General features: G+C 39.4%; 1 long non-coding RNA gene across 2 annotated transcripts in view; it reads right to left on the reverse strand.

The window, feature by feature from the left end:
• The window catches only part of LOC128853030 (uncharacterized), a 61,769-nt gene that overhangs the window by 16,519 nt on the left and 23,097 nt on the right, over nucleotides 1–22,153 (reverse strand). For both annotated transcript variants that reach the window (XR_008451253.1, XR_008451254.1), the window contains exons 7-8: nucleotides 13,971–14,269; nucleotides 3,263–3,441 (exon numbers count right to left, since the gene is read on the reverse strand). This is a non-coding gene — a long non-coding RNA (uncharacterized LOC128853030). The remainder of the gene's footprint in view (nucleotides 1–3,262; nucleotides 3,442–13,970; nucleotides 14,270–22,153) is intronic.

The raw sequence follows: 22,153 nt of genomic DNA on the forward strand, positions 1-22,153 counted from the left end.
TTAACTCCTTGCACCTCCTGGACACTGTGACAAATGAGACATGGTGGCTGGTGGAACTCAATGTTCTGACACGGCTGTTAGGTAGGTTAAGCATGTCTTGTGGAATAAATAAACCCTCCATGTGCAGTGATTAGCACAGCTATAGCCTGAAGTGGAGGCTTCTGCTTTCCCAACATAGATTTTTGTTCCACTCATCCTTCATGTCCCTCACTCAGAGCTGTGTATGACCAAGAATGTGCTTTGGAAGAACGTTCTGTCTCCCAGCAGTTGCCTATGAACAAGTATTGTGGTTACCAGCCTGCTACAGCAGCTTCACTAAGTAGTGACATTTCAAATAATCATACTACTTTTTGTCAAATGACTATATCATGCATTTGGCTTTGTACAGAAAGTACTGTTTAAGGAGAGATGTAACCACTGGAAAAAAACATTTTTAAAAGAATGTTTATATTTCCTAAGAACTAGAGAAAGTATGTAACATTTTCTTGTATCTATAAACAACACAAAGTTGAATAAGGTAGTGCCAGTAACAATGTCAAAATCTTGTCAAAAAATGAACGTGAAAACTCAACTTTATCAAGTCATTCATATTCCAGATTTTCTGTGGGAGCCAGTCTAGGCTTTAAGATGTATCATGTGTGCTAGACAGAATAAGTACGATTCACCTCTTCCTTTGAAAATTAAAATCCAAAACATGTACAGAGATAAACAAGTTTTCCTATCTTTACTACAAGAACTGAATACATTGATTGTATTAAATGTGAATTGTTTTCCTGGCCACTCTCCCGCAGCAAGAAGAACGATTCAAATCATGTTTCCTCGTACATTTAGCAGCTGGCAGTTGCTGGCTGCAAACTACCCACCAAGAAGATGCTGTGCATACAAACAAAATATATAGTGTTATACACCTACTTACATGTACAGAACAGAATAGATCATGTTTATCCTTACATTAATAAGTATATCAGCTTTCACAGTGGTGGAATGAATCATCTTCACTAGGCAATTGCTTCAGCAATAAATTTGCTGCTATTACTAACTTTGCAGGATATGTTTCCTGGAGAATGGACAGTACCTTCCAGTATCATTTTCAGCTGTGAGTGCAGCAATAAAAAGAATTGATCAGCTGAACAGTGCAAATGCAGTTCCAAAGTAATACAAGTTTCCACCTTGACGGCTCTAGGAATATAGGCAGGATTCTGTCTATCCGTCTGATCTTGCTAAGGGTATAGATCTCCTACTGACATTAACCTGGTGGGTGCAAGAAGTGTTACAATGATGTGTGTTCTGTATTGGTAGTTTCTTTTATTGCTTTTTTTAACTCACACTGAGAATGGAGCTTGCAAGATCATAGCAAATTAGTGCTGTAGCAACACAGCGGTCATTAAAAGGCCTTGGGAAACTATAGCACAGTGCAGTGAGAGGAACACTGAAGTGGCTGTGAGTTGGAAGGAAACAGAGCTTGACAGGGAGAAATACGAAACTTACCTCTCGAGCTTAGCTACCTTTCTGAGACAATATGAAGTCCCTCTTTTGATGGACAGCCACAGTGGCAAAGAGATCTTCCTGACAATGCTAAAACAATGGCTTTGTAGTGAAGGCAACCCAGCCCAGAGTTGCACATTACTGAATTATTTCTCAGTGTTCAGTGACATTCTCACTTTACAGGAGTCGGGACCCAGTTTCAAGGCTAAGTTGTGAAGAAAGATATGGTCTGCACCAGGAGTGGTGGTGGAAGTCATTGCACCTGAGCAACTGACTGTCTTGGTTACTGTTTCCAGAGGTTCCAAGGTATGTGTATTTCATTGACACTTACTTTGCCCTTAGAAAAAGTAGCTTGTGGATCTGCACAGTCTGGCAGTTCCCCAGCGTGGTGCAGGTGTGAGAGACTCTTCTCCCATCTAAGCCATCAGCCAGCACAGCTGGAAGCGATAGGACCCACCAGCTGTGGGACTAGGATTCTTTGATATTGAAATATAAAGCACTGGATCTCCTTGGTGCTTTCCCCTCCACCCAGCTATACCTTAGCTAGGAGAGCCACGACTCGAGTATAGGTTAGTACTTAAAACTGAAACAATTTGCTGTCAATAATAATTAAAACATGGGTTAATTAAATACATGGTGTGAATGCAAAATAAGATTAGAGGTGACACTTAGACCAGGAGGCCTTTTTCAGGCTGTGGAAAAAATAGAACACAGTTATTTTTCCCACAGCCTGGAGAAGGCCTCATGTCCTAAATGTCATCTCTAATCTGGTTTTCTATTTCTAGTGTATATTACACTGCACTGCTGGTGCCACTATAGTTAAAGCGGTGTCAGTGTTTCTGTTATAAACCCCTATTTTCAGAGGTTTCTAACTCAACTGTAAAAATTTTACTCTGGGCTGAAACTTTGCAAAGAAGTTATAGAATGGAAACATATTTAATTTTTTTCTTCCTATAATTAAAAAAGAATATTTATATTTTAAAACAAAATTTTGCAAGCTGTTAGACCATAAGAGAAATCACAACATGTAGAGTTTGAAACTACTACAAAAGTACATTTAACAGCTTACTGGGACAATTCTAAGCTTTCTCTAAAATTTCCAAACACAGATATACAACAGTAGCAGTTCTTTTTCAAGAATGAATAGTTATACAAGCAGGTCAAATAATTTGAGTTTTAAAACTATGAGTAAATATTTACAGGTGGGGTCAATAATCTGCATTTTATAAAGGCTCCTAAGTACCTATTTACATGATAAAATATAACAGTGCATCACAGACAAATAAATCAAGAATATGCTTTTAGAAAACTTCATAAATGTAGTCACATTTAGCCAATAATCTGCAATTTTTTTTCACATGAAAAGGGCTTCTGTTTAGCTTGTTTAGCTAAGAAAACCTTATTCATGTAGAAATAATCAGATCTGGTTCATCAGTCTTTCCTTTTTTCATGTATTGGGGTAATGAAAGAGTTGTATATATAGTTTGGCTAAGAAAGGAAAGAGATGATAGATGGCTGCTGAGGACCAAGGAGCACGCCGTAAGACTATGGAAGAGTTATTTTTAGTGAGACAAAGGGGTTCTGGCAAGGATTGTAGTAGTATCATGAAATTATGACTACTGGAAAATAACAACCTGGAAATCCTGCCAGATGACTGAGGAGCTGACAAACACAGGAAAACCCCATGATGTGGAACATGAGAAATAATACTGAAGCAAATAACATAAAAATATATTTGACAGGGAAGTACCACTAGCAGCACGGATTTAATACTTACGTGCACTTTGCACTTATTTTCTATGTTGAAAAACACCACCATTTCGGCAGACTAAGACTTCGATTTTGCAATTGGATCTTCACCGATGGATCTTTTGGGAAAGGTTTCTGGAGAGGCATATCTGACTCAGAATGTACATATGAAGAGAAAAAGATTGCAGAAATTTTCTTCAACAAGGTCTAAATAAAAAAAAAGAAAGTGAATGGTTATCACATTGGGAATATTGCAAAATTAGCTCAAGGGGCAATCTGGAAGTGCTAACAATCAGTAATAAATTTCTCTTCATACCAAACTAGATAAAGACATCCTTACTTTGAGGCACGTTTGCAACTGTCTGTGTATTCTGTTGACCTCTAGCACATAGATAACTGTACTACAATTTACTGACAAGGAAGATAGCTTTCGTTACTATTTACCACACTGCTTTAATTCTGTTGTAAATCTTAGTGTTAGCCTTGCTTCAGGTATTCTCAGTAATTTACTCATTATTGATAACAATTTTCCAATGATGCTATTGTAGCTACAGTTTGCTTCATATCTTTAGTTTCAGAACTCCAATTTAAACATTATATGGCATGCTTTTATAATCCCTAGAATAAAGTCTATTAAAATCACTAAGAATCACTTGAAATCTGGTACAAATCCTGCCGAGGTGAATACTCACCTTGCAGTTAATTAACTGGGAATGATTTTTTACTCCCGCTAAGACTCCAATAAAATCTCAATTAATCTTTAAGGGAAATGTAAGCTTGCAGTCCCTTTGTTTAAATATCATCTTCCCTATCTTATAATTCAAGTTAAAATTTCCCATTATATTTATGTGTAACTTGTGATAAATTTTATTTAGCGTAAAGATTCCAGTGTTTTGGCACTGATGGGAAGAGTCTAAACATCACTCCTGTTGTCCACTTCCTTGGACCCCACAGTGTCCCACTAACTGCAGTGCAAGTCCTGGAGTAGAGAAAGGTACAACATAGACAATAACATCAGAATCTGATCCTTGACTGTAATTTTAGAATTAAAAAGGGGGTTATTCTCCTATGCATCTATTAAAGGAATACTTAATGTCAGCTGCACTCCTGACTCTTACAGGAAATGTATCTTCAATTTTTCATAATTGAACTGGCTTGTAAAGTTGTAAGTCGGTAGCTACTGAAATTCCATGAAAACTACTTTGGAAAATGTGGTTGAAAGCTTATTTCTTTAAGAAAAGAGAAGTGAAATACTTGAATCCCAATACAGTACAAAGCAAAAAAAATATCTGGGAGATTTTGTTGGTTCAGGATGCTAAAACATAAGAAAGTATGCACACAGTAACCTAAATTCTTATCACCTTTCTCATGCAAGAAACATCATTAGGCTTAAAGGAACCAAATTTTTTGATCCTTTCATCTTTTTTTAATATCTTACCCATAGTTGCAGTCTCAGCACTACGCAGGGCTCAGTTTAATAACTACACCTTTCAGGAGGAACCTCTTAGTCTTTCAAAATTTAAGTATTTAGTTCTCTGAATTTATGATTGTTGTTTTGCCAAGAGATAGGAAACAAATCAGGGCTCAGAAAGAAGGTGGAACCCTCCAAACACACAGCAAACATTCAGTGAATGAAAAGGCACACGGCACCACATTTTGTTAAGGAATTTACAGTAATTGACCTGCCCCTTTTCACAGCGGCAGCAACTGTATTATTCACTCCATATAATGAATGATAGGATATGCTAATCTGAAGAGAGAAGCTATCAATTCTCGATGTCCAGACCATCTCTCCCAATGATTTCATAATTAAAGAAGAACGTACGTTTTGGGAGGGAGGAGGTTATTGAGGAGGGAACTTCATGTGCAGAATAAAAATGTTACAGTAGGGTAATCAATTACGTATGGTTGACAAATGGATGCAGGATAACACTACAAAGTATTGTGCCTTAGTACTGGTCAGAGTTGGAAGGAAGATGTTACATGATATCTATATTAATCTTTCCAGGGGTTAAATATGATCCATTGAATCAGCAGGACTATGAGAAAACTGTTTGGTATCTCAAAATAATGCATTTTTCATGCTAACTTCATACTTATTTACTTGGTTCACTAATAAAAGAATTGTATTAATGCACAAGATGCCAAGAGGATCATTTGTCATTTTAAGCCTGGCAACACGATTGAAAGCCACATTGAATATCATTTTAGGTAACAAATAGCACACTTTAGACATGACTTAAGCAATCCTAAGAACCAGGAGAAGAGGGCGTGCCTTTGGAAGCAGGTAGTGCATCCTCTCTTTGGATGCAGCCTGTGCAGAAGTTTACCTTTCCATCCATGTGATGAGCCTTTCAGCCTCTTGCTGTAGCAATAGTAGCCGCAGGGTAGAGTGACAACACATACAACCACCTTAAACACTCAGCTTCAACTATGCAGCGACACTTGGATGGACAGCATATGCAGCAAGTTGTAACTTTTCTTCCCAATAAAATCTAGGAGTCTATGGCAAAAATGCAGCACTTAATTCCTCAAGCCTGACTTATGAAAATAACCGCTCCCTACAAGTAGCTCTGCTCTGACTTGACTTTACTGTCATAAGAACAATAGCAGTTGGCCTAATAGGGTCATGCCTAGGACAACATTTCCATAATGAACCATACCAGACAGCAAACAACACTGCTTCAGTTCTTCAGGAACTCCTTCAGGCTCTGCTTCCTTCCAGGTGGGCTGAAGGGCTTACATACGTATGTGCACGTGTTTGTAGATGTATAACACGTACAACTTTCATTTTATTTCCCTCATTTGACTTCCTTGGAAACACAAAGCAAGCCAAGATTTTTAGAGTGACTAAGAAATGTGTAGGTGAGAGATCTGTCAGTTCTTAATTGAAGGATGGCAAGTACTAAATTCTTACAAAAAAAAAATTCTTTTTCTGAAATAGTACAGCAAAATGAGTTATGCAGCAAAAGCTCAAAAGCAAAGACGTATTCTTGTCTAGGCAAAACTCACTTACTGAAGGAACTTTTGCCTCCTTGTAAATGAAAATCGAACTTGGCCCACTGTGAAGATGAGAAATCACTTATTTCAGTACACGTCAGGGTTATCTTGCCCAATATCTGGAATATCCTAAAAAGATCAATTCTCATGCAACTCACAGAACCCTTTACAGAACTTGAATCGGCAAGTTCAAACTGAAGGAGTTGCATAATAATCTTCTACTGCTGCACTGGTCAACTTTGTATATCAGAAATGTGCAAGAAAAGAATGTGTCTGGGGATTTGGAGTGGGTTTGAGTGGGGAGAGAAAAGGGAAGGGAGTAGTTTGCGTTTGTGAGAATCGCAGTCTATATCCACCTTTACCACGTCTCTGCCGTACATGGAAAACAAAGCAATTACATGTGTACCTACACAACCTAAGCTTTGTAAACCATATAAACATACTCATCAGTGAGTTCCTGCAGGGAAACCACAAACACTCATCCGTGGAAACTCCAGCAAATAGTTATCTTTCTGCAACTGTGATGCTTTACTTTGCACACTTTTCAGGGGTCTACTGGGCTGTTAATAATTTAAGGTACTGTTCACTCTCACTTTAGACTAAGAAGCTCTGTACAATTCATAAAGAAAGAATATGACCAGTTGGAGAAACAGTATAAGACTCTGGATTTCATTAACTGGAAACATTAGGCACATTAATGATGTCTTCTAAAAAGAATTTGTGCTCCTTAAAATAATAGCTGCCCTTCACTTAATGCAAATCAAGAGTAACTCAGCTCAGGACAGTGCACCTGCATAATTAACAGATAGCATTAAAAGGTAATTGAAGGGAGCTGTATGACTCCATCGTGTTTTAGGTTTTTGTATGCCCTATGACAGTGTCAAATAGCCCCAGTTCAGCACAAAGTTACATGCCGTTATCATATTTGTTATCTCCAGCTGGACACCAGGAATTGTTTTTTGTTATAGTCAGGCAGATTCCTGAAAAAGTGTTTGTATCTATTGGGGGGACATAAAAATTCTATCAGTGCATCTTAACAAGTGAAAATGGTCCAAAATGTTATTTTTTTCGGTATTTAAGATTAGGTACAATACTAACTGGGTTTTCCTATGCATAAAAGGCAAAGAGAATAAGCTATGAGGACTTGGGCTAAGCTGCATGTTTGTGAAACAGAGCCGAATGGGAACTGAACAAGAGAAAAGTTTTCGGATTTGCACAGTCTTAACTCTATAATACTTCAGTGGTTTCATTGAACACGGCTATTTGGGGAATGCAGGTTTTCTTGGTTTGAAACTTGCGTTCCTCAAAGCACTTTGTTAGCACACTGATATCCACATTTCCTGGCCCACTGCAGAGCAGTAGAGCAAGTACCAGAGAAGGGATAAAAGAGAGAAAGAAAATGTAGATACCATACTGAAATTTAGAAGCCTGAAAGGTAAAATAGACCATTACAGGGTCAACTCTAGAGAAATTCTCACCCATTTCTCAAAAGTGCATAGCAAAGATAGTCATTACAAAATGGTTACTCTCTATACACATAGATATTTGTCCTATGAGGTGGTATTACACCTACAGGCTCAATTCATTTTCATAAAGCAGCCTAATGTCAAAATTAAACTTTATAGGGAAAGAAATAATATAACAGACAAGATAAATGCCATCAGAAGAAAGAAGGAATTGTAATCATTGGTGCATCTTTTCACATGGGGATTTGGGCATGGGTGGAAGGAGTTTATTTGTTTTTACAGCTTTACCCCTGTAGCCATTTCATAAACAAAATCCCATAAGATTATATTGCCAGCCCCTGTCTTATCTCCATGGAAAAATTTGTAAATCTTTGTTTCTTTTGTGAGAGCTCTATGCTATTTAGGTTTCCTTAACAACATGTATTAAGTTAGATAAATCCATTATTGACTTCTGAATTAAACAAAGTAGTGAAGTGTGCAGGAGTGTCAACTTTCATTACAAATTATTTCCGGCTTGGGAAGCAGCGCCAGAGGTTAATTCTGCAGTGGATCCCTGGACTTAGGAAAAGGAAATGAACACATTTCAGAGATGGGCTAAAAGTCAGGGCCAAGGCAACTGATCCAGGTAATTACTATATGGGGCGGGGAGGAGGGGGAAACTCCTTTAGAAGGTGGTTAGCATGTTCCCTGCACTATTTTTTTATGGTGACACTTTACTAGCATCGACTACAGCCAACAGAAGTCATCATTTTAAAAGAAAACAAGGATGGATTAGGCCTTCTAAAGATCTTCTAGCCTTTCCTTGACACTTCAAATATAAGAGTCAAATATTGCCCAGACATTTTATTTTGTTGGTGTTTTGAAACACACTTTACTTTTCAACACTGGGCGCTTTTCCAAAAGCTACACTCCAGCTTGTGGCTTGAATAATTTTGTGAATTGCTATGGCCCATTTTATTCATAGGGTCAGAGCAGATGATTATAGTAATCTCTTCTAATCTTAAAAGCTAAACAGCCCTATGCTAGCCAAGAAATCATAATGTTTCAAGTGGTAGAATTCTTTTTAATGAAACATCAGAGTAGTCTATAATTTTCCTAACATGTCAATGACAGTCAAAACCCAATGGAAGTTCCCTCCGTCTCTTCTTAAAGAACACCCCTTCTAATAATGTATTTTGTATTACAGCAGACATGTTTTCCCTCAGAAAAGGTATTTTCCAACTGGAGTGTCATGAGTCATATTGCTTCTCTTTTCTTTCATTTTTTTTTCTTCAGCTGGGTGAGTATTTGACATATTTTAATTTCCATCTTCAAGATGTAAGGAATCACACTTAGAAATTCAAATCAATTCACTCTATTTGTTGATTGTGGGTTTTCATGATTCAAGTGTCCCTTTTTTTCCAAACCACTTTTCAACCCACCACATAAGAGAGCACATATTCCCATAAACCTTTCCTTCTGTCTATCCATAGAAACTTGCATTTAACATAACTGAAAGTTCTGAAGTTGAGATTTTAAAATGCTAAATATACTGAATTTAACAAATATTAATTCTATATTGCCTGGTCAAATCCAAACCTTTCGAAGTGATTTAGTAATGGAATGAAATGAAAAATAATAGCATAGAATGAGCTATATTTTCATGATGTTATTTCACACCAACCAATTTAACATTCTGGATTCTAATATATCAGTTAACAAAAGCACAGGATCTTAGTTTTCATATTCTTAAAACACACCATAAGAAAAAAAAAATCTGTATATGCAGTAATAAGTTATGAAAATATTTCGTTCTCCTTAGCGCAATTCCTCACTCCATGAATAATTTTGCAGATAAAGGGATTAATTAAAAAGCAATTCCTTCATGACACACATTACATTTGCTCTTTCTTCAGGTGAAAGGAGGTAGGTTTTTTTGGCTACAATATTGGTGGATCTAAAAAAATATAAATATAGAATAAAAAGAAAGCTGATTCCACAAGACAGGGAGGTGGTTAGTGGCAGCCAGCATGGCTTCACCAAGGGCAAGTCCTGTCTGACCAACCTGGTGGCTTTCATGACCGATTGCTTGATTTTTTCCAATGTAAATATCTTTTCTAGAATGTGGATTTGTCTCTCTCTCCCTTTCTTGTTTACAGAGGGAAATAATTGTGGATTATGAAAATGAATAAACAAAAAGATGTATGAAAGCAAATGTGCCTAAGTACCCTGATTATCTACAATTTTATTACCAGCAAAGAGCTCCCTTTTAAGAGTAGCCCTAATTGGCTGTTAACGACAGTAGCTAACAATTTCAAGGCAATTAATAATATTTTAAAATAATTAGGTGGCTACTATATTACATTAGAGCATACAGTAAGCAGAAGTCTTGCTAATTATATATATTATTCTCCCTACTTTGCTTAATGAAGGTGTCTGGCTTTTAGATTAATTCATTCTTGCTCTATTTTTTTTAATCAGTGTAACTAATCCTCCTACGCGCTATTGTAGCATTAAAGCAGAAAGATGTGGATGAAGCAGCAAAAGAAACACAAAAAAGAACATTGAAATGAAGATTTAGTTCCAAGTTTCAGAAGCAGTAAAGAATTAAGATGTGGGAAATTAGAGAGAACATGCAGAAGCCTGAGTCAACATTTATTTGAACACCTTCTGCCTAGTGCTGAAAACATCAATCTCTACACAGAGGTAATCACACAGATCATGTTGATTTTGAGAACAAAGCACTTCTGACAAAAATATTACAACGCTACAGCTTAAATGATTGTTTTTCCTGTTTTCTTCAAAAGCAAAGAGAGTAGGGGGCCTTGGGTAAAGGGATGTTTGTTCCAAATTGGCAGCAAATCTTTCAGAAAAGAACGGCGAGGAATAAATTGTTTACAGTCAAAATCTTTTCATTTGTATTAGCCTATAACTACATTTCAGTGTCAAATATTGGAGGATGTCTGTGTGCTTAGCAACTGTCTGCTGCTGTGATTGCACAAGTGAATTACCTTCACTGGGAGCCAGAATATGCAGGTTTCCTGCCCTGTGTACCAGAAACAGACTGTATCTTACAGTTTTACCCCTAGGCTCAAGAAAAAAATCCAAACTGCCTTGGAAAATTATCCTGGTTTTGGAGCGAGGGAGGTGGAAGAAACACCTCCTTTGGTGTTCCTCAACAAAACAAAGGGTGCTCCCATGTCTCAGGCTCAGCCCTGCACACTGAGCCCACAGCCACACAGCTCGGGGCCTTTCCATCACGAAAAACGACTGCTCAGTAAACAGGGCAAAATAATAAAAAGGAAGCATTTCAGTGTGGTGAATGCCTCCCAAGTACCAGACCAAGGTCATGTTTTAGCTGGGAGCTTGCTATTAACTTATGTACAAATGGGACAGCGATACAAGTTGTCTAAACTATGAAATATAAAATAGTGCCCATACACCAACAACACCTTAGTAGTGCTGTTCACCTGAGACACAAACAAGCACAGTAAATGACCATGCCTGTTAAATGAGTCTATTTGTAAACACGCAGGCTCCTCCCCAAACCAGCATGCCCTTATTTAAGCATACAGCGGTAAGCATGGGCTCCCAAACAAGCAGTCATGCACACAGCAATAGCTCACGCACTTCCAGCTTACTGCCCGTACCCATTTACAGTTATTTGTCTCAGGTCATGCCAATCAGACACACAGAGCATCTCTTTGTCCTACGTTTGCATTGTTTTTAAGAGGAAGCAGGATTTTTCCAAGAATAAGGCTTCTCAAAATACTGTTCTACCACTTTTGTTCTTCATAATGTAACCACGACAATGTAAGTTGGCTGTTGGGAACAAAGACTCAGGCAGGGCCATATGAAGCATGTTAATAATAAATGAATACATAAATGCATCTTGACTCCCTGCATATTTTTGTTTATTCCTGCAATAACTCGTGTAGACATGGTTGCAATATATTGAGGCTCTCCCACCTTTGTGCAAAATCTTTGCATTCAACTTTTGGGTATTTCAAAGTATATTTTCAAAGTAACAGATGACCTGTTCCTTTTCTCAGCAGAAATCCAAGGGACAGTAGATAATATTGTAAAAGACATCTAAAAGTAATATTTACTGGTAAATTCCCTTCCAACCTCTGTAATGGTTTCTCTTGGGCACTAATTTGTATAAGATTTTTTTTTGTTATTATTTTTATAGAATTAATGATAAATTTTACTTCTCATAGAATCACAGAATGGTTTGGGTGGGAAGAGACCTTAAAACTCATCCAGTTCCAACCCCTGCCATAGGCAGGGACACATCCCGCTGGATCAGGGTTCTCAAACTCTCATCCAGCCTGGCCTTGAACACCTCCAGGGACAACTTCCCTGGGCAACCTGGGCCAGTGCCTCACCCCTCTCTTTGTGAAGAATTTCTTCCTAATGTCTAATCTAAATCTTCCCCCTTCCAATTTAAAGCCATTCCTCCTCATCCTATCACTACAAGCCCTTGTTAGTCTCTCCCCAGCTCTCTTGTAGGACCCCTTTCAGGTGCTGGAAGGCGGCTATAAAGTCTCCCTGAAACTGTCTCTTCTCCAGGCTGAGTCACCAGGGAACACAACATTAACACGAGACATTTAACAGGCACATACACTTATCAAAGAATAAATACATTACCAGTTTGTTGGAATATGTTGCAGTATGTACCCTGTAGCAGAGATAAAGACTAACCTTGGCCCACAGATCAGAGGATAGCTCAACACACTGTTGCTGTGTACCTTATCTGTCTTTGATACCCACACGTGGTCCCTCAGCCTCAAGCCAGCTTCCTAAATTTTCAATCATTACAGAAAAAAGAGCAGTACGAGCTTGAGGCAGGGGCTCAGTGGTCAGTGGTCATTAGAGTGAGAAGCAGCTCCCTGCAGTCAAAAAAACCCTGCTTTAATTTTCATTCTAATTATGGGAAAGGAGATAAAAGACCTTAGATACATATTTATAGGTACATTACATGCACACACTTGTATATAGGCACATCAGCCTATCTTTGTATCCTACTCAATAAATGGGCAGAATCCTGTGAAGATGATAAAAGATGGAAAAAACGTCCTCTAGGGTGTCTCCCATCGCTTAGCAAATTCTCATTATTTAGCTGCCAGCAGAGAACAACGACCTCATCTCCACAACAACCTCAAGGGTTGACATAGGGCACTGGTGCTACCAGCCTGCCTTTAAGTAAAACCCAAGAGAAGCATTTTATGCTTCCATTCCCTGAGAAAAAGGCACCAGGGCAGGAACACAGAGTTCCTTGCATGCACAGAAGCCTCTTTTCAAAATACACAGAGGGAACACTAGGTTCGGGGTTGCCAAGTACCTGATTTCAGGGTTCATTCTGTTTACTGCATATAAATTTCTCTCGTGTGTGTTTGGCACGACATGTTATCCTAGACTGATCATATGTTCACAGATTGTGGAGAGTGTGTGAAAGCCTTTTTTGCTGTAGTTATTGGGCAAAGTCACGTCTGTTACCTGGTACTCATGCAGAGAAATCTGTAATCTGGGAACAGATGGTCTGACTGAGTGAGAGAGAGAAAAAGAGAGAGAGAGAGAATGAGAGAGAGAGAGACTGTCTGGAAGACTGCAGTTTCTCACTCAAAGGAGATGAAAGAGGAATGAACAAACCCACCACAGCATGACAAAAACATGAAAATATAGAAGAATGTCAGTACTGAAGGTCATTCCTTTAGAATTCACCAACTGTCTATGCACCATATGGGCATATCAACACACCAAAAAGAGCCCACCATCCTGTTGCATAGAGCGGGAGGTAGCTTAGACAGCCAAAAATTGTAGGATTGTAGACTTACCAGTTAAAAAATTACACATTTTGTAATCTAAGCATGCAGCCTGATAAGAATCTGAAAAAATATATAGTGGCTTATGTTCTGGATTTTTAAAAAAAAAATTTATAGCAATGGACTGGAACAGAAAAATTCACAACCAGCCTTCAAGCACTGCCTTTGCATATGTTTGGACCTGAGACTTTTTTAGCAGTTTGAGAAATGCAGACGAAGCCTGACTTTGGAGTCCAGGCACTCCTGGAACTGGTGACATCTGCCATCAGGACAAGCCCATCCTTCCCAAGCAGTTACATGAAACTGGTGCTCATTGCCAAAACACAGCATTGCATTACTCCAAAAGAAAATTAATTTGATCTAATCTGTCATAAAATCTTATTCATCCCTCTTGACAGTGAGAATTTTTGTAGTGAACATCCTAACCAAAGCTACGGTGTGCTGCTCTGCTCATGTGAGCACTCACCTTGATGGTCTGAGAGCCCACATCTCCAGGTGGGACCTCCGATGGCCTGAGGTGCTGTAACTCGCCCAAGGGACAGGAGCACATCCAGCTAACACAGGTGCAGACCACATTGCAGTGACAACACAAAAGTGGCCAAGGTGCAAAAAACCCAGCTGAGGGCTAATGGAGTCCTAAGGCAGCAAAGTCCTTGAGACCCCTGTGTGGCCTTGAACACAGCCCTATCATCATCCATGTCAGGAAGTTCAGAGTGTGTCTCTGCTCTGTCCACACAGCTGCCATTGCATCTTTGGAGACATATCCTGAAAAATAAACAAGCCTCTTACATTCAAGCAGGAACACAAAACCATCCCAAGGCCCGTGTTCCCAAAGATGTTGTTTTGGATATTTCAGCCAGAGGGACAACAAACACAACTGTGCAGTGCAGACCGAGTAGAAGGAGCAGAGGGATCGTCTGATTGACATTTTGTGCCCAGAACCAAAATGCCTCTGTGTCACAGGTATTTAGGGAAAGCTGGACCTAGTGACAAAACCCCTCCAGCCCTGTGAGTTACACACTGCAGGGACTCTCAGCGTGGGCCCTTCTAAAAGCTTCTCACATAAAACCCGTCTGCAGGAGAAGAAAAGAAAGGAGAATCAAGACATTTCCCTGGTGTAAATCACTGGGTGAAATCAGTGGTATTACCCTCACATAAAACTGATTCAAAAAGATAATCAAGCCCTAATCGAAGAGGATGATTTCACCGGAAAGGTTAGTGGTTGCAATCCCATCAAATTATTGTCTGAATGAGACTGAATTTTTAGCTCTTTCAGCCTACAGCTGAAAACTGTACTTGCAACACATCAGATGAAGCCAATTTTAAGAAAGCTTCAGCTTTTAGCCAGCACAAGATTTTTACGTTTGGATGCTATCCAGTACTTCAAACAATTTTTCACAAGAAATCCACATTGTCAGATATAGACAAGCCATGCTTTATTTTACTATTTACTCTTCCAGCAATGTGTCAGTCAATTTGCAGAGCTAATTTCCAAATGGAACCAAACGTTTCTTTGCATCTTGATAGAACAGAGTGACTTCACTGGAACATTAAAAGGCACAATTCCTCTTCTCTCTCCTCTTTCTGTCCCGGTGAATGGCAGCAGAGGCAGAGCAGAGTAACAAGATCCGTGATTAAACACGCTCCCAACAGAGTGGAAAAAATCCATTCTTTGACAGTAACAAAGTGATATATCATACCTCATGGCTAAGCTACTGAAGAAGACAAGGTCCTTTTGGCCAGTCTCAGTTATTAAAAGTAATTGCTTGGAGCTGAAAGCTGGCTAAGACACTCTGGAAAAGTAGGAAGTATCTTACAGGAGAAAAGAAATACAGTATCTTCTTGTGCAATATAGAACAAAGGCTGTAACTACAGCTTTATGCATTTGCCAAGTAAATTAGGTAGATGGTGATCTTGCAAACGTGCAAAAAGGGCAAATATCAACCTAAAAGCCCAGAACAAACATCTCTGCACTCCCTCTCACTTATGCATTTTTTACATTTTTCTGAGGCAGGATGAATTCATATAACATGGGCACTAAAAAGGCTAGGATACCTTTCTATTTCTTTTCCACAGCTGTCGAAGAGAGGGCTCCTCTGTCTTTAAGTATAAGTTTCTCAGACTCTAGAAGTCTAGCTAGGATGCAGGGAAGTTTTTGTTATACACAACCAAGTGGAACTGGACACAGAGCAAAAGAGATCCCTTGCAAGCAGTTTTAAAACCTGCACACCATCACCGAACACAGCACATGATACTGAGTGGAAACTATATTGGCTCTCTTCTAACCAGGAGAATAGAACTTCTGAAGCTTCATAGGAGCCGCAGCTTTCACAAGATGAGAAAATTACTAAGAGTTTACACCTTGAGGATATCCCCGTACCTCAGTAATCGTTCTGATTATCCCCTAAGGTCTTTAGGACCTTAAATAAGAGAATCATGTGTTGTTGACCTTCTACCTGCAAGCGGTCAGCAAACAGAAACGAGTCAGACAACAGAACTATGCAGGGAAATGGCTGATTCAGAAGCAGTGTAATGTTCTTGGTAATTTGTTGTTAATTAAGCAGTGGGATTGCAGACATCTAACTACTGCGTGCTGCACGAAAAATGAAACAAAAGAAGCTCTGCTTTTAAACAAAAAGAAGGAGGAAGCAGAAAAACCACCTTCAGCTAAAGCAGAACAGTGAGTTTCAGAAGTTAGTAGGAGCTTAGCCGATGACTGGGATCCGGGGAAAGACGCTCAGAGAGAAAGAACAAAAGGACTCAAAATTAAGTCTTGATATGCTATCACAATTTGACAGACACTAATGCCCAATCCTGGGCCAAAGCTATGAAGACTGGACAGCAGCACGCCGCCAAGGTTATGACAAAAAATTCTTTTAAAGACTACATAGGACAGAGAGGAAGGAAGGCAGCCCTCCAGGCGTGTGTTCGGACTGCAGATGCAAACACAGGCACGACCTAGGGCACAGCCAGACTGGGAATGGTGTCACTCCAGAAGAGTTTCTGCTTGCCAGCAGAGTGGGTGCAGACATAGGGCCAGTAGACAACTCTGCTACAGAAGATAAATGTGCGATCAGCCTCAAAGCAGATGGCACATTTACTGCTTTTAAGTTGCACACCGGTGTTAAAGCCAGCAGGTTTCAATTATGAGAATGAAAAAGCATTGGGATTATATCAGTGAAAAGCAGTCTTTTAAAAAATTGTCTCTCAAGTGTATCCTCCATCCAGAAAGGGAAGGTAAAAAAGGCAACTAAAACTACTGCTGTGATGAAGTTGAGACATATTTTGGAATAGCAAGGGAATTGAAAAAGAGCATAGGAAATCTGCCATAGGAACACAGATGTTTAGTGAGAGTACCAGACTGGGTTGAAAGAGTCCAAACCAAAGCAGGGGCTGTGCTAGCTTATTGCTCTGGAAATCATAGTGAGAGAAGAACCAACAAAATAAATGTCCTGAACAGAGCATGATATGAAAAAGAGACAAATTTTTTTGTTTCTACAAAAAACAAGGGCAAAGGGATTAAATAAAGAGGTAGTAAAACTTAATCTTCCATTATCCAAAGTGAACAGACTTAGAGACACCAAGTATTTCTCTATATTTGTCATGCTCAGCAGGCCAGCAGGCTTCTGGCCCTTGGACAACTGCACAGACAAGGTCTCAGGCAAGATGAGAAGTTTCATCACTCTCCCATAGGAGCTGTACTGAAGAGGGGAATGAAGAAACTCAGTTTCATAAAAAGGGAGGGGAAAAATGTTTCTGAGGAACTGTGTCTGAAATTTCAGTTTGAAAGCAAAAAAGCTAATGTGATCTGTTACCCACAAACTGTGCTATGAATAAACTATAGCAAGGCTATTTACCCACCTAATTTGCATGTGAGACTAAAAGGACTGAAGGTTCTTATTCTGTGTCACACCTTGCACCAATCTCTCCTGGCACGAACACGGTGGAAGTAAATGTGGGAGACACTGCAAAAGGAAGGAGTCAGAGGGCCTGGTGTTCTGCCTGCTCTAATATCCCTTTACACAATGAAGTACAGCTCTTCTGATGACTGTGTCCTTGAGTGCTGGAACCAGACAGTGCGTGATGCTGCTGAACTCAGTTTGGTTATACTCAGTTGTATCAGTTGAGTGCCTGACCTGTGACTCCTGCCACCACCATACAACAGAAGTTACTCCTACGGAAGTGCAGCAAAGCCTGAGGTTCTTCGGAAACCAGAGTTCTCTTCACACTCAGATTTTCTGATGTGCAAGTCAGCATGGCACAAGTTCTTATAAAGGTACGGAGTAGCACTGCAAAACATGGTGTACGTAGAGAAACCAAAAGGATAAAATAACCATTAGGTTCCTAGCACTTAAGATAATATATGAATTATATACCACCACTCTTAAGATAATATATGAAATAATTCCTGGACTCTTTATATCTGTTAATAGATCACACCTGGGTAATTTCTTCGGCACTTGTATGATTTTATCTGCCAGGACAACTTTGGTAGCAATTGATAGATAGAATTGCAAACATACCAGCAGGATCTAAAGCTCTTCACCGCTGGTGCCAGCCAGGCACGCACGCAAACACCCAGCAAGAATGTACACGCTCGTTGAGCTCAATACTCGTTGTTTATAATAAGTTACTTGGCTCAGAGTATAATGTGAGCTCTTGGCAAGGTCCTGGTGAGCCTGGAATCTGTAGAGGTTTCATTTATTGGTGCTGATGATAGGGATGAGTTAAATTACAGAAACTGGAATTGCTTTTAACATTATTCAAGGGGAATGTTTCCAAAGAGCCGACTGTTTCAAAAGCCGACAGTAATGTCTCTTCCAAAACGTTTGCCACTTCAGAAAATTGAAAGCTGCCAATACCTAAAGCACAACAGTTTCATTAAGAGAAAAGAACCCGTGTTTGGTATTGAGCAACCTCTGTAGATCCTAACTGTGCTCAGCACCATATAGAGTCAAGCCCTATGCAGTTTGTCCTGGCATATTTGGAAAATAAGAGCAAGACCAAAGAACTAAATTTCTGTCCAAGTTTCATTTAGTGTACGTTTGCATTGAAGGACACATTAAATCCATCAACAAAGCAATCTTTTCTTTCCTGCATCCCCTTATGCGTATGGTAGGAGGTCCTCAGACATCCAGTCATGAAACTATTATTCCAGGGGCCGTACAAACATGAACACAGAGATGATTGCATCCCAAAGAGCTATTTTGTCTACATCTCCAAGAAGAGTCAAAACAGAGAACATCAGGGAAATGGCTGATTCAGAAGCAAAAAAGTAATTGTAGACTCTGATCCTCAGCAGTAACACACTGGTGAGTTAATGGGAAAGTGTTATGACTTGGTGCTGAATTTTGTGTGGTGCTTTAATGTGTTTCAAACCCTTATGGGACAACTCAGTCTATACTCCTCACCTAAACTCATACCATTTAAGTAGATATAGTCCAGAAGAGATTTAATTCTCTATGTTGCTGTGGAAAAAACTTCAACTATAAATACATGTTTCAGTGACAGGAATTACCTCATACTCAGCAAAAGCTGCCATTTGTAACAGTATGAAAGAATTAGCATTTTCTAAGACTTCCTGATTTTATATTTTCCCAAGAGGTGCTAAGAAGTATCTCTTATTCAGACACAATCCATGACTTCCCAGATTACAACAGTTTTTTGTCAACAGTGCATGGTAACTCTTTTCTGAAACATGCCAGACTGATCATGATAATTCATTTAATGTGGAGAACCTGAGCTGCTCAAGAACACAGAGCAATCGTAAATACTCATTTAATTTTGTGGGACGACAGATCAATGGCAAATGAGAAATTAAGACCCGAGGTAAAATCTTTGATGGTAATACTAAAGGAAAAATGGGACTTACTTAAAAATAAAATTATGGTAATGTGGAAAAGAGTAATTAAGGACAAATTATTCAGTAGAGCAAGTGTGAATGTGCTCCTAGCAATCAGGGTAGTATACTTTAAGAAGATGCTCTGGTACTTGTGGCCAGTAGGAACATGCAGTGAAAAGCCAGGTCTTAACCATCCCCACCCCTATCACCATCCAGGACATGTACTTCAGGGTTCACCTTCCCAGGATTCATGCAATAATCAACAGACTGGGGAAAGAGAGATCTACTGTCTCATCAGTCCTACATTTAAATTCACTCCACTAACAAGAGGGAGATGTAGGTTGGGGTGTTTTTTTTTCTTTTTCTTGCATATTAGGAGACAACAAAGCTTTGTCCTGTAGGACACTACCCTGAGTGGAAGCCAGTGCAATGCTGCACTAGCCAGGGAGAACAATGAGATGATGCCTTAACCTGTGCAGCTTTCAAAGTCAAAATCCCTACTGACACAAGTACGGTCAGTATTTGTGTTACTGTGAAGACCCCTCCTACTGATCTCCTGTATATACATGCAGTACATTCTCCCCTTTCAGATCACAGATTATTTCTATCAGGAGCAAACTGCAAAGCATCATACACGTTCCTTCTTTCCAAGCTGATCAAGTACAACTCCATTTGCCCTTCTCATCTCCTCACAACATTTTGTGTCTGCTATTTCCTCAGCTTTTTCATACAGGTGGCCCATTTAAATCACCCAAAACTGCAGTAAAGACAAACAAGGGTTTTGTATTGATAGGAAAATATGGAGCTATTGCATATAAAGGATATGTAATACATGGTACAATTCACAGAATAGGCGATACAGAGCAGCTTGTGCTCAACAGCACTACGAGAACTAGGACCTATGTACACATATTAGACACACACGTATTCACACCAAACATGTCCAAGTCAGGACAAGTCTTTCATAGAGAATATAACACCTCTTATAGTTGGAGGCATCTTTTGAACCCCCTGTTTGTTAGTTTTCCTCTACTCTTGTTTCAGTAACTTATCTTGAGCATTTAGAGTGCTGTACTTCTAACATTTTACCATGGCTCTTGCTGTTACAAAAAGATAGTTTTGGAAGTCCCAAAGATCACTTTTCTCTGTGAGGAGACAGCTAAGCTGGACTCTGTAGTGATGTTGGGATTTACGTACAGGGCTGGGATGTAAGAAACACAAGTTCAAGTCCTAGTTCTACTAGTATCTGAGGGACAAGCCACTAACACCCTTTCCTTCATTAGTGGGATTGTGCATTCTCCATCACTGGTGTGACAGTACTATGTGTTTGTACAGCTCCTGAGAGGCTCTTGTAATAACAGCAGTGCCGATTAACCAAGGAAAGCAGCAGGCATGCAAATGAAAAATAGAATTTTCACCTGTACATTCCCATCAAAAGGAAGTGGGACTCCTCCTGCTCAGAAGGGAGCTGGGTAAGACACTGGGCAATTCAGTCTCTAAGCATACACAGTCCAGTCTTGGCTGAGCATGCCAGCAAACGTAGCAGTTGTGAAAAGAGGTGTTTAACCCAAGTGATGTAACCTGCTACAGTTCACTCTGTGCTTCACAGAGACTGTGGCTTCCATTCAAAGCATTACAATCCCTGTCCCAAAACTGATTCAACCCAAAGAAAGCATGAGTTGTTACAACAACCCAGTTGGTGCCAGGATTGCATAGAAGGCTCCAACATACTCTTTTTCTACTATTATTTTACTTCTACAGTTAAACAATGCCCATTTCAGGAATACATGAGGACCTATTCTGATTTCATCTGCACCACTAAGAGATAATGAAACGAGCTGTCAGTTCAACATAAACTGGAATAACTGATAACTGTACTAACACAATGATAGTTTCATACCCAGGTAACACCTCAAAACTCCAGCCAAGACTGAAGCCCTACTAGCTTGGCATTATACAAACATCACAAGGGACAATCCTTGCCCAGGCATGCTTACAAACTAAACAGACAAGGCAGGCTATGTGTAATAGGGAAAACAAACCCACAAAGGAATCAGATGGCAGGCCGAGGGTTATGCCAGCCAATCAATGGCAAAGCCAAAAATAGGATCCAAGTTTCTTAGCCTACTAGATGTGGCAATGGGAACTATGCAGCCCATCAAGAGTCTGATTAGTCCACAGTGTCTGGCAAGAGTTACTTAAAGTCCTTCTCTAATATTTAAGAACTTTATTTGTACTCTTCTCTATTTTGCTTGCCTTCTTTCTCCTCAGAATGGAGACTTTTTCTGTGAAGGAAATTGGAAGGAGCTCCTTCACATGAATGGGGGAGGTGGTGATTGCTATGGGATCAAGCAGGTGAATAACGCCCCCAAACCAATAAAAAAAATAACTCGTTTTAATGCAAAGTATTATCCCTCTCCATCTTCATGTTTCTAACTGTCAGTTATCAAAATTAGGATGGAAGCTATTGTAGTTTTTAATTGCTAAATGAAGCCTATTACTCACAGCAATATGAAAAGTAGTAGTCCTCTTAAATGTGAGATTTTATGTAAGTGAATACATAGTTTTGAATAAAATAGCTCATATTTAGAGCCAAAATTTCTTTTTTAGGCACTTGCTTGATTCCCAGGTGGTGATGGAGGGAAGGCCATGGAAAATGAGCATAGATTTATAACCTTGACATTAGGCTCCTAGTTTAGAGCCCACTCACATCCGCACTGCTTGCATTAGGGTTCTTTGAAAAGCATTCACTATCCACCTAACTGTCCCTTGCTTCCCATTAGGCATCTGTAACTTAAGGTTTAACG

Source organism: Cuculus canorus, chromosome 9 (assembly GCF_017976375.1).
Source record: "Cuculus canorus isolate bCucCan1 chromosome 9, bCucCan1.pri, whole genome shotgun sequence".
In the NCBI taxonomy this organism is placed as follows: domain Eukaryota; kingdom Metazoa; phylum Chordata; class Aves; order Cuculiformes; family Cuculidae; genus Cuculus; species Cuculus canorus.